Raw genomic sequence first — 16449 nt, forward strand, 5'->3', positions numbered from 1 at the left:
ATTTAACAAACCAAATTAAGTGGCTTACTGGAGATAAATGTAACTACTAATGGCAAACGAGATGTAGCCAAGCATACATCACGCCGAAGAAAAAGAGAGCAGGAGACAGTGATGCCAATACAACTTGCTATGCTTATGTAAAATGTACTGTAATCTTAGTGTTTAGGTATGCATTAAACTTATTATACGTGTATTTCCAAAACACATTAGAAAACCCAAATTAGTGGCGTTTGAATAAATTAACAGCTACACAGTCTGACCAACAGTTTTATTGAAAGATGTTCCCACATTCGTTCAGAATGAATAACTTAAAAACTGAAATAAATACTTCGAGATCATAGCTGGAGTTTCAGGTTTTTCGGGAAAGTCCCATATCCCAATGTGTCTACAATGTCAACAAATATTTGTGAGAGAATATTGAATTGAATATATAATTGGAGGGAGAGAGTTATAGGTGCCCTGAGATTATCTGTGAAACTGTAAATGTATGTGGGAAAGGGTGAAATATGATCTAATAGACAATGTTTAAACGTTAAGGATGGCAAGTCCAGCTAGCAACAGCAACACGTGTTGATAATCCAGCAATATGCTGCAGATGTGCTGCAAAGGCAAATTAAAAAACAAACTTCTATTAAGTACACATTGGAGTCAAATATTTGCCTTGAAAGACATTATACAAAAATCTCTAGCAGCTACAGAAAGCATCATTGAAGGTGTGGTCACTCTGGGTGAGAAATGGAAACAAAACCTTGGCCTCAGGCCTTTTAAGAAGCTGAAACCATCTTCAAAAAAAATCAATGAAGGTGGATGGTGGAATTTCTCCAAATAGCAACTATGGGAACCATTCCTTAATTAGCTACAGAAATAGCCTATGCAGTGAATCACAATTTCTATAAGCTTTTAGATGATTTTGAAAGGAGGCTCTTTCCTCACCTGTCTCTCTTCCTCAATAGGTAGACATTTTTTATCCAGTCGGCAGTTTGTGGCAGTGATTATCATTTTTTCTGTAATAACAGTAAACCCCGTCTATAGTCAAGTTAGTTAAGGGTGTAAATTAGTAAAATGGGGCCAAAATGAAATATTGTTTACATCTTAAAACGACAGTACAAGATCCTAGATCCAGATCACAGAGAAAACCCTGATACCAAAGGAGGATACGACTACCAGACTGGATAGGTGAGTGTGAGTCCATAAGCATTTACACCACAGCACACCAACATTAGATAGAAAAAGGACTAGCATTTCATCATTTACATTATTGTTTTAGCATTAGCCTCCAGATCTACATCTGAACAGAGCTTACAACAGTAAATCTCAAATTGGGTCATCATAGAGTGAAAGCGATGCAATCATTGATTGACTCCAACCTGAAAGGAAGTTCAGTCCTCGGTCACTGGAGTCTGGTTGTTCACCTCATTCATGCACCATGAACCAATGTTAAGATACAGTTCTCTAGATAAAATTGAGTGAGGAGGTGCTTTGGGGTATGCTCAGATAGAAACAAAGCGGCACTTGTCTCACAGCATTACAGTATGTAGGCCTCATACCAGATCAACCAAGCCTACCCAGTGTTAATTAATATTTTTCCTAAATGAGGCGTGAATAGCAGATTAAACAATTTTGATTGCCAGGAGCATATTGGCTTTATAGATTTAATAGTGGGGACACTCTTAATCATTTTTACAGTAGAACAAAATAGTGCTGTATATTGAAAAGTGCACATCGATGTCTAGTTGAATAGTTTCCCCATTGATGAACGTTACCCAGTCAAATGTGTTTTTTTTTTCAAGTGAAGCATGCGTATAAATACCACACATCCCCATTTAATAAACAGTCTCCAGACTCTTCCCAACCAGGGGCTGTGGCAACGGGGAGGCTGCTGCCACAGTTGATTTAAAAGAAGACACCAAAAAGCCTTTGACTAGAACATGTTGTGTATTGGCGGTATAACGAGTCAAAACTAATAATCAGGGTTTTTACACCTTTTTCATGGCCAATTTCAAGCACTTTTTAAGGACTTTCAAAGCCAATTTCCAATTTCTCCATTACATTAAAATAAAAATAAAAAGTGGGGTGTACTTTGCACAGCCAAAAACATATCTGCAATTTACATGTGCTATTTTTAATCTTACGTGTGCATTTTCCAATACATATGATTTTTAGATATAAAATAAATTACAAATATATTTGTGGATCTGAACAATACGTGCGCGAATATTTCTGAGACAAATCTCTCCCCGTATAGTTGTGGGGTGAAACTATGTAATATATAACAAGGGTTTGGAGGGTTACCTTAAAAATGTAATCAGATACAGTAACTAGTTACTGTTGAAAAATGTAATCAGTAACGTAACCTCCATATTATATTACTGAAGTTATGTAACTGGATAATCTTGGATTACTTTTGGATTACTCCTATGGCAAATATGCTAATAAAAGACAAAAACAACGTAAGTAAAATGACTAAATAAACAAGCAACATAAATAAACAATGTAACCTTGAAAGAAATTGGAGAAAACCAGGGTTAGGTAGTTGCTTGTAGTACTACAAAAGGTGCTCCAATTTTGATCACATAGTATAGTTTATTAAGCAAAAAATAAATAAAATTGTCTTTCACATGGTAAACAAGATATGCTCTGTTTTACTTTACATACGAGTACATTAAGAACCCAATATTGATTTAAACACACCAATTGTGTAATTTTTCCCATTTTTCCACAATCGTTTTTACTTGTTTGAAGTGCCGATACCTCTTCAAATCATCATGGCGGCGCCCTGTTCGGCTGCGGCTGCATCGGCTTGCAACGGTTTTTTTACACGTCGGCCATAAGATCCAGTCTTCGACTCAGTTTTGATGGCGCACAAAGTCGTCTCGAACTGCAGATTAAGATACGATCGCAGTTTTTTTGCTGGATATGCGATCATCCAGACATCAAGCGCTCGGTGTTTATTAGCCACGGACTGCTATGTCAACAAGAACCAGTGGCCTACAAAGCTGCGAAGCAGAGTGGCAAGACAGCGGCGTGACCGCCGAACGAGGACATCAAGCGCTCGGTGCTACGACCACTCGACATCAAGCGCTCAGTGCTACGACCACTCGGGAGTGTTTATTAGCCACGGACTGCTATGTCAACAAGACCCAGCAGCCTACAAAGCAGCGAAGCAGAGTGGCAAGACAGCGGCGTGACGAGGAAGCGGGCCGGGCTAACAGCTAGGCTAAAGGCTAACCCCTCTAACATCCATTTTGCTCTCCAACGTTCGCTCTCTGGACAATAAACTGGACCATTTAACAACTGGAAGTGGCATCGAACCGCGAGATGACGAACTGCTGCGCTAAAATTCTGACGAAGACATGGTTAATTTTATCTATCCAAAGAACCTGTGCGGGTCAGATGTATCGACATTTCGTTCTGTATACACGTGTACACGAATGACAATAAAGTAAATCTGAATCTGAAAGTACAGTATTCACATTTACTAGGCTAAGTTAATTATTCCCACAACATAAAAATATATCAAAAAGTGGATTTTGATGACTGTTAACTGCAAAATACAAAAATAAAACTGCAAAATACAAAAAGATAATACTCAAATTTAATAAATATCCCTAAACGCATCACTGGCAAGCAACTTCACTAGCAACCAATATGCACACGTTAGCAGTCCGACCAAACTTTAAGCTCACACAAATTCATCAAAACTACCTACAATAAAAATGCCTTACAATACGGCGATTACAAAATGGCAAAACTCTCACTCCAGTCTTCGACTGCGGACAGTTTGGAGTGGGGACAGCTTCCTCTCCGTTTCTCACCTCCGGCAACATCTGTTGCAGCCTGGTCATCCTGAAAGGGGGATTACCTCTTGTGCAGTCTCTTCTCAAGGTTTCTTCATTTATCTCATGTTGAGGTTTTGAGGTTTTTCCTTGCCCTCATGTATGTTTTGGATCATGGGATGGTCTAGTCTAAAGTTTGCAAGAATCTGTGGTCTGTGCAGCCCTTTGTGATAAAGGGCTATACAAAATAAACATGACTTGACTTGAACTTCTCTCTCCCTCTCCTCTCTCATCAGTGATTGAAATTATTACACAATTTGTAGATCGGTGAAATATGTTTACAATATACTTTTAAATAATATTGTAACTCTGCAAATTATAATTTCAACCAAATGTACTGTACCAATAACTGGATTGTCTTTTTTCTGTAACCGTAACAGAATACAATGGCATTTTTGGGTATACGTTCATCCCGTTACAAGTTACCACTGGGAAACGCTACCATAACGTTTGGCATGGCCCTTAACTTGATATGTAATACCTGCACTAATACAAATTTGATAGTGTCCTTTAGATGTAGCATAGGCCTGTCCTCTGGGGCGCAATTACGTTGCATAGGAAAATGCATTATAAACTAATGCAAGTTAATAACAAGAAGAAATGCAATGGCAAAGTGACGCCACCAAAAAGCACTTGTTGAGAAACATGGCAACAGTTTCAAGCATTCAAGCATTTACAATCACTTCATCCAGTTTTCAAGCACTTTTTAACCCTTGAAAACAACACATTAAAATTCAAGCAATTTTCTAAGGACTTCAAGCACCCATAGGAACCCTGACTTGAAATATGTAGTGGAAATTTTTAATTTTTGCAAATGTTAATCTTCAATTAGGCTTAATTAATTGAAAATGATACAACGATAAGGTCTATTTGTTACGGGATCTCAAGTCTGTTGTCAGAGATGAGTGAAGTTAATTGAATACCTCTTACTTAAGAAATAAACAAACAATTTAATTATTTGGCTAACACATATGCCACAATACAATGATGCTTATGAATGTCCCCTCCCATTGGTGAGAAGGCATTGTCTTATCAATAACTAACCAATACTAATCTTCAGTTACGCTTCCTTGATTGAAAATTATATGTTAAAGTCCCTTTAATTTTGGATCTTGAGTCTGTTTTAAGAAAAAGCTGAATATTTAAAATTGGCCGTTTAACACTTTTGGAAGACAACAATGATAGGGAAAGCTTTGAAAATATATTTTTCAACTAACCACACGTTTTAGGAGTCTGCTTTTGTCGTCGTTGGTTCAAGCTGCTCAAGCTCCTCTGAGCTCATCTTTTTGCGGTTTTACCCAAACATATGGCATACACTACAAATACAAAATGCCGTGTTTAGACTAGTTGGGTGTACCTTCACTTAAGCCGTGATTTAAATTAAGTTACAAATGTCTTCTCACTTTATACAACAATTCACCAAAGTATCTATTCGGCTATTTAAAGAAGATTTAGTTAACGTTTTAATTGGCAACCTTTCTGTGACTCCTCCAAAACAAGGTTTTCAAATGTATAGGGTTTCTGCTTAGCTGAGTTCATAACTATTTACAGGCTATGCATTCTAGGCCAACTGGGCACATTTATTTATTTCAGCATACTTGTACTTCTTTTCAACAGAATAATATGTTCTTTTGCATAAAGACTACTAAAGTACCATAATGGTGAACAACTATTTCCCCTTTAGACCTATATGAAAAAAAAAAAAAAAAAGTCAGCGTCCGCAGGGTGACAGAGTTCTTAAGGGGGTAAGTTTAGAACACTCGTGTCCTTGCATGTCTTTATATACTGTTGGCAAAGGTGTACTTGGTGTTTATGTATATTCTGTTTCCTTCTATTCCGTTTTAAATTTTACACGCATTAACACCCGTTCAGAGATATTTTACTGCACTTTCAATAAAGATTCATATTGTTATTCGCTGTGTTTATGTGTCTCCGCTTGACGATTGAAGGGGATTTATTGGATTACATCAGCAGCATGGCACATATAAAATAGTCAAATTTACACTTCACACAACGACTGATGTATCCCTACAAATGTGTGATCTTTTATTACATTGATCTCACAATACTATTGAATACTTATTGCACATTTAGATACAACCCAGTACATTAAAATATCAGCTGCACAGAATCTCAAAATCGCCTCCATCACACAGTGACCTTCACTGGCTTCCACCTGCCTTATAGAGAATCCACACCGGCTGCTCCATTCCAGGAAGGCACTAAAAACTTGGCACTCTCTGTTATTACGTCCCTTGCAGTCTTTTTTACTTTTGCCAACACCCTGGACTAGTTACTGGGTCTTTCTATCCAATAATATTCTGTGTGTTACAAGGACCATTTTTTGAAAAATCAATCAGAATATAACAATTGTGTTATGTCTAAAAAGAATTTAAGCATTCAATTCACACTTGAACCATATTAGTCTGTGGTTTTTCAATAATCTGTGGTCTGTGCAGCCCTTTGAGATTCTTTGTGATTAAGGGCTATACAAATAAATATGACTTGATTTGACCCTCTTTATACGAGCAATATTTGTTCCAGAATCATGCTCGTAGCCTTTCCACATATGAAATAATGAAAAATTAATTGGTCTGCTCCAGTCTTCCCAAAAGCATCCAAGTGAACCTTAAATAGCAATATAACACATCTTCGTTATCACTAAAAAACACATGCAAATATTAATCGAACATAAAAATACACTAATAATTAAGATTATATTAATTATCATGAGCGCTGTAATGGATGCGTGGGCATTTTGAGGAGGAAATGGTTGCAAGGAGGAGTCATTAAGATTGCATACCTGTAAACTTATATATTTTTGCCATATTTTACAAGTGATTTGCTCAGTTCAAATACTGAACGCAGTACAGCACAATTTTTGTACGGGAAACTTTCTTTTTTCTGCCGTTTGCCATTTTGGCTCTAATCCGGATCGTCTCAGTGACTGGTAGCAGATAACAACTTCAATACGTTTGCCAATATTGTCACGGTATTCTTAACTTTAAAAGAACGCACACAAAAATGAAAATTTACAGCACAAGTTTTTTGCCTGTAGTAGTCTGCATGTGCAAACTGGACGAGCTGATTCTGGCGGCAAGTGGTCTTGATCCGTTTTTAGTGGTAGCCCCAGGGACTGCTCACAAATTGGATTTTCGTTTGTACAGCGAGCAAGATTTGGTCTGCAAATAAAACCTTGTATCCCGAAATTCTCATGATTAGATGTGGTCATATAAAGAGGTGCCACTGTACTTCACTGACATCCTTGGGTGAATTTGGATCTCGTCACCTTTCTAGATTTAAGACCAATTCTAGCCATTCACTTTATTTTATTAGGTACATGTTACGAGTTTCATCAATTAATTCAGGTTTATTATCTGTGTTGTGTCCTGCATCAGGAAATGTGCCCCAGGAAAATTATTGGCTACCAACATGCGAACGACTTAATATACGGATAATGATTACACTTGAGGATAATAATGTCCTTGTGACTTTGTGGAAGAATTCAGACAAGTTTCATTATTCAGTATCGTTTAATTTTTGCCTAAATAGTCCCCAAAAGCGGAAATAACCTTTTTTTAGTTATTCTATGGAAGTAGTCATCTGACTGGCACTCAACTCAGTAGTCTTGAATTTGAACACCCTTGACTCCAATAGAATGCCTAGTGTCTCTAATCAAATGTTAAAAGCAACAATAACTAGTGCTTTCACTTGGACCTGAACCTTTTGATTGGAAAGTACTTCTTTAAAAAAAAAAAGAGAGATACTTGACTATAGGGACTATGTACATTAACCTCTTGGTGCATATTAGAGTCATCACCCCCGTTCTCCAACAGCTACACTGGCTTCCTATTCAGCATCGCATCAGCTACAAACTGATCCTATATACATATATGGCCATTCACAACCTGGCTCCTCCTTACCTGTCCGACCTTCTCCAGGTGCACGTCCCCACTCGCTCCCTCAGATCCTCGTCCTCCCTCCGACTGTCAGTGCCCCCTGCCCATCTGAGCACCATGGGAGCCAGAGCCTTCAGTCGCGCTGCTCCCAAGCTTTGGAACAATCTACCTCCGGACCTCCAAAACTGCACACCTCTCTCCACTTTTAAGTCCCGTCTAAAAACACACCTGTTCAGGACTGCTTACAACACATAGCTTCTCCATTTCCTATGTTTTTATGATTTTATGTCTTGTTTTTATTTATTATTTCGCTTACAACTTTTTAAATTGTATTTTTTTCCATTGTCTGTACAGTGTCCTTGGGTGGCCTGAAAGGCGCTTTTAAATAAAATGCATTATTATTATTATTATTATCACCTTTTGTAAAAATAACTGCACTTATGTAACTCTACAAGTGTTTCTGCATTGTGGATTTCTGGATTATTCCATGTTGACTAAAGGCTCGAATGCACCAATCTAACGCTGGAGGTCGGAACATTCCAGGGTGTTGGTAAGCATTGGTGAATGCATAAAATCAGAGTCATCACAGTGCCTGGAGGGGATTTTCAATGGATTTAGTATGTTGAATACGCATCAGACATTCGGGACATTTGCCCACTTTGATTGCGGGTTGCCCGCGCATGAATGCAATGAAAAACATAGAAAAACAATAAACTACAGGGATTTGGATGGGAAATATTTGTCGACTTTACCCCTCTGGTTGAAGACCACCATTGCATAATTTTCATCAACGCTTTCATTTCCATCCATAAAAACAAGAAAAAAAAATAACCGTTAGAGTGCCGGCTAAATTTGACATATGTTCCATGGCTCATAGCCAGGGCCGTTGCTAGACATAAGTCTCAGGGGGTGTGTAACAAATGTACAGGGGGATGAGGGGTGGGGCACAACTATTTATACCCCCCAAAATTTTTTTGCACAGCACCGTTTCCAGTGTTTTACGATTGGCTTTTTAAAAAAAATGTTTGTGTGTTCTTGTATTTTGTATTTCATTTGTCGATATTTTTAATAGACATTTTGTTGTGTCATGCAGAGATTTAAGGTTAAACCTGCTTAGTATAAAATATTTTAAAAAGTTAGAAGTTCACGGCAGAGTGAGAATTTTTTTTTATAATTAATTGGAATAATAGATTTTTCAAAATCGTATTAATTTATTTTGCGCAGAGTATTACAATATTATTAGTAATATACTGAAGAAAAGGACCCCCAAACCTGTTTTTTATATTTCCTTTTATTTTTTTTCTTCTTTTTTTTTCCCTAGCTTTGTAATTCTTTCTTTCTTCCTTAGTCCTCTTTTTATTATTTCTAGCTACTTCCTTTCTTCTTTTCCCCTCTTCCATTTTTTCCTGGATTTTTACTTATATTTTCATCCTTTTTCCCTCATTTTTTCATGTTATATTTTTTCTTTTTTCCCTCTAAAAAATGGTATGCTCTTTTTACCCTTCTCAGATGATTTTTCCTGCCACCGTCCAAATGGAACATGTAATCGAATAAGTAAACAAATCACAGAGTGCATTATTTGTAAAACCGAATAACAGTATTTACTTCAACATCCAAGCCCGATAGTCGGTTTAAAAGTTGAAGACATAAGAGAGAGAGAGAGGGGAGAAAAAAACAGCATAAAGTATAATTTTATGATGTATTGATACAAAAACTATATCAATGTTGCTATATTTTGAAAGAAGAACATGCATGATTTAAATAATTTTTCCTATTTAAAGGCATCTTAAAGTCCCTATAAAACATTTACACATTTAAATACAGGTAAAATATGACATGATAGGAGGACATCGCTGCATAAATTAACTGCAAGTAAGAATATTATAGTTACAATGTGTCATATTTATGGCCATTTAATGGTAAATATAAGTTTTATTTTAAAATCATTATCAATTACTTTTCTATATAAAACAATAGTAATATTAAAGTCAATTATTGTTAATCTACGGATTTCACAGGGGTTTAATAATTGGTAAGGGCATTAGATGAGTTTTTGGGTATGAGAGATTGTGAAGTGGAAAAAAAAAACATGCGATTTTTCCTCCCTGCAAAGCAAAATCTAATATTTTTCTTGATGTTCTTCAGATCCATATGATATGCCTAAGGTAGCTTATAAGGAAGTATGATCTTCCAGAAAATGTTAGCAATAGCAGTTCATCCAGTGAATCGGGAAAATCATTAGCAGACTTCTATTTCAAAATTGTAAAATAAAGAACAGACTAATTGCTGTAGTCTCAAAATAAAAAGAAAACGGCACAAACAGCCCATAAAGTTTTTCCATGTTCTCAAGTGCACCAACATTGTATTATCCGATGCATGCCGCCAGTAAACAGCTCCAGCAGAAATGCTGTAAACGTGACCACACTGTTCTTTCTGTCACTGTATATCGCAGGTTCAAAATGAGTTGTTTTTCTTTTTTGTAAAACTGAATAAATACTGAAAATGAGTAACATTCAAGCGAACTACCTTCTACTCTGCAACATGTTTATGCCGTTTTACACTCAGAATTTGGGCGGCGATCATTCATTCTCGAGGGCATTTTAAAACTACCAATTTGACTCCTGGTCCCACTCGTTGTAATCTTTTTGCATAACTCGCGCGAGTCACCCACTCAAAATTTCCTGGAAATCCTACAAGGAATACAACACAATCAAGTTTTAATTCTACTACATTTTCTCGGGCAAAGAGATCCAGGAAACAATAAAAACGAGAATAAATGCAGTGAGCAAGTTACTATCCTTGATTGTAGAAATGCGCTCACAGCACTAGTGATAGAAAACCGGCAATACGTTACAGTCCAAAAAAGAAGTATATTGGAAGAATGCCAAAAGATGTTTCGGACAATTTGTGGGTGTAAGCATAGAATATTCAAATCAATTTATTGGCAAAGTCTTATGTGTACCGAGTGATAATTTCGACATTTGTTGCTGCTTCTCTATTTGCCATCTCTATTTTTATTGAATGATAGATTTGAGAACTATCTAAATGAATTCCCATGCTTTTGTATTTTTAACTGTCCAACGCAATAAGAACTGTAAACAGAAAAGTGTGCTTTACAATGATGATCATTTGAGTTTATTTATGTTGAGTTTTAATTTATTGATATATATTTACTTTTTTCAGCAACATTGAATTTGCAACCAAATATTTGTTTCGAGGTAATTAAATATAGGTTATGCCCAATTTCAAATGCTGTTTTGTCCCTCTTCAATTTACTGTGTCTCATATACAGTTCTCCATTCATCCATCCATTATCTGCACCGCTTATCCTTAGGTAGGGTCGCGGAGGTGCTGGAGCCAATCCCAGCTATCTTCGGGCAGTGGGCAGGGGACACTGGTTGCCAGCCAGTTGCAGGGCACACAGGGACAGACAACTCACGCACACATTCACACCTAGGGACAATTTGGACTGGCCAATTAACCTAATGTACATGTTTTTGGAATGTGGGAGGAAACCGGAGTTCCTGGAGGAAACCCACGCAAGCACGGGGAGAACATGCAAACTCCGCACAGGAAGACTGGTACCTGAATTGGAACCCATTGACATCTAAATTGTGCTGCGGACGTGCTAATCACAGCACTATATACGGGTTTATTACCTAAAAATTAGAGTAAAAAAATATATATGTAAATGTTTATGTAAATGTGCAGTGACCCACTTGAATCTTTGGTACAGGTTAGTAAAGTATGTGTGTATGCAAACACGCATACCACTGATATACACTCATGTCTGTACTGCTCGTCCTCATTGAAATTACAAGTCAGCTAAAGATGGGTAAGGCAAAGCTGTACCCTGACTAGTTGCAAATTTCTAGGACACATACAGTACATGACAAGAAAAAATACTAACAAATGTGGACGATTTAGAAACTGGAGTGTTCATAAAAATAGATTTTTTTGTATGTGTGTAATGTGGTAAAAGAAAGACAATACAAACCCTTGCAAACACACACTTTAAAATAAGCAGTGAACTAACCTGTTTTTTTGAGAGGCAGGTTTCCTCACTGACATGCTTCATATTGCACACAAAAACAGCATATTCTGTTAAAAAGAAGAAAGAAAAAGAATAATTCTTAAATATATTAAATACATTTCTTTAATGGTGAACATTAGACACAAGACAGCTAAAATTAAAAAAAAAAACGTTTTTAATAGTCATAAAAATATTTGCATCCAGATGAAACTAAAAAGTCAACAAAATTCATCCGAGCTGTGTCAAAGTATTGATTGAATTAAAATAAAATAATTAATTAATCAGCATATAAACATGTATACATATACAGATACACATACACAGACACCTATTCACGTACACTTACAGGTATAGTGGATCAAGCATTTTGAGAGGGTCGTTTAACAGTCAGAACTTTAAGGAATAAAAAACATATTTAATTTACAAATCATTTTTAAGAACATTTTTAAGTAAAACTAAATTTAAATAAATTCAATTCTATGACAAAAGAAAGTGATTAATTTACTTGGTATTTACTTAAGATTAGAACGATTTGAGTAATTTTTTTAAACTGGACTTTCAGTGTTTTACTTTTTGCTTAAACATATTAATACATTCATATTCTGATAAATAGATTTTTTATTTATCTATTTATTTATTTTTTACTTTGCAGATTTCAATGCTCTTAAACATGCTGAACTTTAAAGACGACTTGAATATGTAATTGTTGAGTATTGGGTCTTGTTGAAGTCGTGACACAGGTGCCATGGCATATTTCAGACTCTGCGCTTTCACTTTTTGGTTGTGCGTACAGTAATGGACTTTAAGTACGGGACGTCTAAGACGAACACCGAAGCAAAGGTATTGGTGTGAGATACCATTTGTGGTAGCGGAAGTTGACTGTGAGGGCCAAAGGAAAACAAAGCATAAAAAGCAATACTTTTGCATGAAGATAACACAACTTCAGAAAAAAAACAAAGATGGCGCTTCCAACTACCACCAAACATTTCTACTGCATGTCCAAAGTCTGGCCCGAGGGGACAGTTATGGCCTGTGATCACATTTTCTGTCATAAAATCAATATGGGACCCACCATTAATGTTAACCGAGGTATTAAGTAAATTTGTACCCCTCAAAAATAAATAAACAGATACATAATTAAATACATAAAGAAATCACCAATTTATCAGATTCACTAGATGACAGCAGTAGCCTTTTGGCCACCTTGCCTTTGGCTTTCAGTAGGAATTTTAGTCCCCCCCCCAATTTCCAACATGGCGATTGTAAAAGGAAAATTGACTGTCAGGGCCGCCGCTTCCAGGACAAGTAAAATTGTATGTATTTTTTCACCCAAAAATAGAGAAAAACTGAATCTGCCGAATTTTCCAAGAGACTGTGGCTGTTTTCAAAGAATATAATATCAAGAGGCACTGCTAGACAAAACATGCTAACTACAAAAAGCTAACTGGAAACGAATGCTGTGAAAAGGTGAAGTAGCAGGAAGCAGTTTCAACGGCACAGAAGCGCTTTTTCAAACACAAGCTACCAGGTCACGACGCTGATCGCCAAGCTTTTCAAACCTTTCATGGCGAGTGAATTTATTAACAATTGACTCTAAAAGCAGCATACGAACAACTGATGCTTTTGGACTAGCTCCACCTCCTGAAACACATCCAGCATAACTGCATCACAAAATAAAATATTAGGTGAAAAAGTGTATTTCAACCTAAAAGTCTCTCATACACAATTACATGCCTCTTGTGAAACGCATCCACATACTTTCTGGCAAAAGAAAAGAACAGTGAGCGTCCTTGTTTTCCTTGATTATCTAAAATCCGATTGAAATGAAAGAGAAAATAGCGTAACAAATTAAATGCACGGACTCTAGGTCAGCTAAAATCACATGGCTCAGATTTCTTGGACAACTTTGACCTTGTAAGCTTGGCAAATCCTTCAGAATAACAGAAGAAGAGAAAAATCAAACACAAATTACTAAACAAATGTTTGGTTTTAGTAGGTGCTGACTTTCCATCTGGAACTGGCTATACAATAATGTTTATGGCAGTGTTTTTCAACCCTTTTTGAGCCAGGGCACGTTTTTATTTACATTGGAAAAATTTTGCAGCACACTACTAACCAAAAATTGTATAAAATGACACTAAACCGTATGTTTATTTACAATATAATTTATAATACCCCCAGTTTTTACAGCACAGACACTTGACAATGACATAATATTTGCAGAAAATGATTCATAAAAGTTTTATAAAATTTCAAATTTTAAAAAGTGACATGGGATAATTTCTCACGGCACACCAGACGATTGTGCCGTGGCACCGTGGTTGAAGATCACTGGTCTATGGACTGTGATATAATTGTTTACTCTGATTTTTTTTAATAATATTATATTGCTTTCACGGCAGTTTCACGGTAGATACTGGCCTTAACTACCGTATTTTCCGCACTATAGGGCGCACCGGGTTATAGGGCGCACCCCCAAAAAATAGTTTTTGGTCCTATATCTTCCATACATAAGGCGCACCGGATTATAAGGCGCTACAATGGGAACGTCGACAAAACAGTCAGATGATTCAGTCAAACTGATTACCCGCTTAACATTCCCAAAGCTTGCAAAGAAGCAAATACGTGTCGTAGACATGTGCGGATGCGGTGTCCGTACGATGTTACTTAAATGCGTCATTTCAAATATCATTCGGAAGGTTAAAGTCTTGGAATTCAAGAAATGCCAACCATTCTTCACTTTCTATTTTCTTTTTCGCTCACAACTTTACTGTGCATATGACAATAAACACTTGGAATTGAGTTTAATTCACTGAACTCATCACAGCAACATCAAGATCGTTCTAAAACAAGATACCGGGAAAATATAAAGCCGCATAACTCACCTAAGTTCTCACGTTACGACGATACGCAATCATGGTCTTCTTACAACCGTGAGTGTAGTAAATCCAGGAGAGTAAAATGTGTACAAATACAGACTAATGAAACATGTTTCTTTATGGCGTACTTTAGCAAGCTTGCTATTCAGTCATCTTTTTCGGCCAATTGCAGGGTTTGTTTTGGCCCTCTAGCGTATCCGAGGCTCCGAATAACTTCAGCCGATAGCGATCGATTTAACGGATGATTGACACATCTTTTTCGGCCAATTGCAGGGTTTGTTTTGGCCCTCTAGCATATCCAAGGCTCCGAATAACTTCAGCCAATAGCGATCGATTTAACGAATGATTGACACATCTTTTTCGGCCAATTGCAGGGTTTGTTTTGGCCCTCTAGCCAATCCAAGGCTCCGAATAACTTTAGCCAATAGCGATCGATTCAAATAATGATTGACACATTGGTTAGACAATGAAACGCCGGTATATAAATCCCAGCATACACCGCGGACTACTCCACGTTCGGGGGAAAATCGAGTCGGCGGCTGTTGCGTAAGTTGCGAGACCTTGCGAATTTAATATTGAGCCATATATACGGCGCACTGTATTATAAGGCACATGGTCAGCTTTTGAAAAAAATTAAGACTTTTAGGTGCGCCTTATAGTACGGAAAATACGGTAGTTAAATTGCAATCAGATGATGCATAAAAGCAGCAGAGTGTTAAATAACAGCGAACCACAGAAAAATAAAAACACTTTGGTCATCTTTACATGACAAGAGTCTTTTATACCAACACTGATGTTTCATGAGTCTATTTTTACTCAAGGAAAGTTAAGTGTATTAAAACTTTTATTTGTCATTCTAAAATCTGCCAATATTCCTCGACGCTTCAATGACCAATGGTCTCACACAGGCATTTCGAGCAATGTGTTCATGATAACGACTTAGTCACATAAGTTTAAAATTCAGTCGCGCGCACACACACACACACACACACACACACACACACACACACACACACACACACACACACACACACACACACACACACACACACACACACACACACACACACAATAAGCGGGAGGAGGGCAATAAGACGTTCAAAATCTAACCAAAACGTTGAGACGGTGGATAAATATGTCATGGTTTATGTCTACTGTCCTTTTGTCTGTGTTCTTTCCTTCTAGTTTTCCTGGCAACCACTGGAGGGCATATCCTGACTGTGCACCTGAATTCAATAATATTCAAAGGGGGTGCTAAGCCAGGCAGTCACAGAAATAAGTGTTGTCTTATTGTAGTTTGTTTTGGAATCACTAGTGCCAGAGTAACTTCCAGTTTTCTGCTCCTGTGTGTATGGTAAATATCGTTATTTGGCATTTGCTACCATCTTTTTTTGATTATTATGGACTCAGGGCACTCCCGTTTTATTGCATATGTTACCAGTACCAGGCTATACATAACCAGGGAGTATGCGGACAACATTCACGGTATTTCTATGAGCTGGAGGCCAAGGCAGAATTGGCAAACCAAATCTAGACACTCAACCCAGCCATCGAACAGAGACCGGAACCCAGTACTGTCCCGGGAGTGCCACCAGCAGAAGTAGACCCAAGCCCTGTCGCACACGCCGGTCCCAAGTTCCATGATGCCAGCATCCAACATATAGCCTGGTATTCAGGTGACGAAGCCACAGGGACTATTTTATACATCACTGAAGCCTCGTCTTTGATCAGCAACACCCACTTTCACCAACAAATGCGCCAAAGTAACCTTCCTAACGAGCCTGCTCTCTGGCCAGGCAGCA

At 37.3% G+C, this 16449-nt stretch overlaps 1 protein-coding gene across 4 annotated transcripts in view; it reads right to left on the reverse strand.

Moving 5' to 3' along the window:
• LOC148375091 (thyroid hormone receptor alpha) overlaps positions 1-16449 on the reverse strand; it is a 131531-nt gene that overhangs the window by 98275 nt on the left and 16807 nt on the right. For all 4 annotated transcript variants that reach the window (XR_015851401.1, XM_088344545.1, XM_088344524.1 and 1 more), the window contains exon 2: positions 11772-11836. The gene's annotated coding sequence lies outside the window, so the exon portion shown is untranslated. The remainder of the gene's footprint in view (positions 1-11771; positions 11837-16449) is intronic.

Source organism: Urocampus carinirostris, chromosome 1 (genome assembly GCF_059441175.1).
Source record: "Urocampus carinirostris isolate Australia breed hairy pipefish chromosome 1, RoL_Ucar_1.0, whole genome shotgun sequence".
NCBI lineage: Eukaryota > Metazoa > Chordata > Actinopteri > Syngnathiformes > Syngnathidae > Urocampus > Urocampus carinirostris.